This window comes from Hippocampus comes, unplaced genomic scaffold (assembly GCF_001891065.2).
Source record: "Hippocampus comes isolate QL1 unplaced genomic scaffold, H_comes_QL1_v1.1 scaffold85, whole genome shotgun sequence".
Lineage (NCBI taxonomy): Eukaryota > Metazoa > Chordata > Actinopteri > Syngnathiformes > Syngnathidae > Hippocampus > Hippocampus comes.
In genome coordinates this window covers 6,065,499-6,068,620 of record NW_017805540.1, presented here as the reverse complement: position 1 = coordinate 6,068,620, position 3,122 = coordinate 6,065,499, and positions in this window count along the sequence as shown.

Genomic DNA, 3,122 nt, shown 5'->3' with positions numbered 1-3,122 from the left:
TGCTCAGGCCCACAAGAGGCGACAATATTGAGGTTAAGTGTTTAGCTACATTATAAGTAACTGAGTCTATACTGCTGACTATGGGTCGTAGCGGGACGTTTTCTTTGTGGATTTTTGGTAGACCGTAGATTAGCGGGGTGGCCTCGCCTGGATCAAGTTTGAAATAAGTTGTTGGTCAATTAGTTTCTCTTTTTGTAACTTTTGTAGGCTTTTGACAATTTTGTTCTTGTATGTATTGGTTGGGTCGCCTTTTAGTCTTTTGTCGGTTTTCGTGTCGCTGAGCAAGTTTGCGATCTTGGCATCGTAATCTGCAGTGTTTAGTATAACTGTGCATCTGCCTTTGTCTGCTGGTAATATTGTGATGCTATCTTCTTTTTGGAGTTCTGCTAAGGCTTTCCGTTCTTCTACTGATATGTTTGAGGGTGGCGGTTTTGCTGTTTTTAGCGAGGAGGCTACACTAAGGCGAATGTCATCTGCTTCTGCTTTTGATAACTTGTTATTTTTGATCGCTGTTTCTACCGCTGTGATGTAGTCTGTTTTTGGTATGTTGTTAGGTGTAACTGAAAAGTTCAGGCCTTTGGCAAGCACTGTTTTCTCTGCTTCTGATAAGTCACGATTAGATAAATTCTTAATCCATTTTTCCTCACAAGGGATTTCTTCAATTTGGTCTGATTTGGCCCTGTATTTACGTGGAGTGGGTTCTTTGCGCTTAGTCAAATTTTGGAACTTTTTAATTTGCCGTTTTTTGGAGATTTCATGCTGTTTTAGTTGTGAGGATTTGGTGAATTCTAAAATCTTTTGGAAAATCTCTTCTGACACCATTTGTTTCAATTTTTGTCGAATCTCTTCTGCTCTTTTGTTGAGATCTTTAATATTTGCGTTCAGTCGTCTGATTCTTTGGTTGAGAATTTTAAGGACATAGTTCAGTTGTAAATTTTTGGCTACGTACCCTGGCTCTAACGCTTTTTGGTTGAGGCATTTAGGGATTAGTTTGTTCTGTCTGCATCTAAGGTTAAATCTAAGATGGTTCCTAGAATCCGCAATTTTCTTACCAATCCTCTCGAGGGCGCGCGTCAGCTGGAGGGAGTCTTTCCCAACATTGACCGCAAGATGCTTGTGGAGGCTCTCAGTCGTACAGGAAAGTTCCATCGTAGAAAGGGTTTCGTCAGTCGTCATCTGTACTTGTGGGTAAAAAACAAAAAGTGGGTCAAACACAAAAAACACAAAAAAGGACGTTTCGCTTCTCTCACAGAAGCTTCGTCAGCGGTAGACAACTCTGAAGTCTCCGTGAAGACTCCGGGAAATTGCTCGTCCTTTTTTGTGTTGTCGTCATCTGTACTTGTGGGTAAAAAACAAAAAGTGGGTCAAACACAAAAAACACAAAAAAGGACGTTTCGCTTCTCTCACAGAAGCTTCGTCAGCGGTAGACAACTCTGAAGTCTCCGTGAAGACTCCGGGAAATTGCTCGTCCTTTTTTGTGTTTTTTGTTTTTTGTTTTTTACCCACAAGTACAGATGACGACTGACGGAACCCTTTCTACGATGGAACTTTCCTGTACGACTGAGAGCCTCCACAAGCAACTTCTCTCTTTTAACAAACAACTTGTTCTCAAGAAGGCATTGCAGAATCAGGCAGACATGTTGTGTATGTTATTGACGGTTTCTGGAAAAAAAAAACAAAATGTCATTGAGGTAAACGAAACAAAACCTGTTGATCATGTCTTGGAGGACATCATTAATCAAACATGACAGGGGCATTGGTCAGCCCAAACATAACAAGATAATCGAAATGACCCCAAGGGTGGTTAAAAGCAGTTTTCTACTCATCTCCCTGTTTAATTCTCACCAGGTGGTACACATTGCGGAGGTCAAGTTTCGTAACAATTTAATGAGGGAACATGCTGATTCCATCAGTGGAAGTGTTTATTTTTAACGTTTTAGTTCCCGTCAGTTGAAAGATGGGCACAGTGTCTTTTCCTTCTTATCAGTAAAAAAACAATCCTGCACCTACTGCGGAGGCCAATAGCGTAATGAGACTTGAAACAAGACATGAAGAATTGGGAAACATGGTATAATTTAGAATTGGCCAGAGGGGGGAACCGGGAATAAAATTGATAGCGTAATCATCGGTGTTAGTGATTGTGACTGAGCCTTATCCTTACTAAAAACCATTCGGAAATCATGTTACTAAGCAGGAACATTAGCCAGGTTAATATCCTCTATAGTTTCGTTTGGCAGTGATGGATCAGGAGAGTTGGCAGACTTTAGACAATTGGCACGACAAAAAAAAAAGACACTCCCAACTTTCATTGTCAGGTTCTTCCCAATTAATAGTAGGATTATAGAGTCTGAACCATGAAAGTCTTTTGGAGAGCAATGTGTCGGCATAACTAATACGTGTATGGCTTCACTGTGGTTACCTGAGAGTTGAAGCGATAGCGTACCTGTATGGTGGGTTACCGTCGCTAGAGGGCGCACATCAAGGTCAGAAACCTTCTTCGGACTATCGAGCTGGAATAATGATCGATTTAGTTTTTACAATCAAATAGTCCTCAAAGTTATCGTTGGACCCAGAATCAGTGACAGCAATGAGCTGTCACTGAGCCCACCACAAGAAATTACCCCTATAACTGGAGTTTCTTTATGGCCGGTACATTTGAAGTCTCACAAATCGCATCTGCAACAGGCTTGTACTCAGTCCATACTGGTGTTGCGGGGAGGGCCCCCTGGTTGTCGAGGAATGCTGGTTTCCTTGAGGTTGTCTAGGCAGGTTGGAGAGTCACCTGCCTTCTGCAGTGGATGTCCAGGGCACTCGAAGAACTTGTGACCGGGCGAGAAACAGTACAGGAACAAACACAGTCTCATTCTTCTCTCTCTTTTTGCTGAAGTTATACGCCCGCCCTCAAGCTGCATATGCTCCACAGTAACTGCAGATTGCTGACAAGCAAACAACAGAACGCGAGCGGAGGAAGAGTCTCCCTTTGCTCCAGCAGTCTTTCCCAATGGATCTAGGAGGAGTGGCAGGTCACTTGGCTCTGTGGCACCCTTTTCTGTTCGCGAAGCTGATTGTCTAATCGTTTAGCTAGTTTTTCCAAATTCATCGACTCGTCCCGGGCAGCTAGC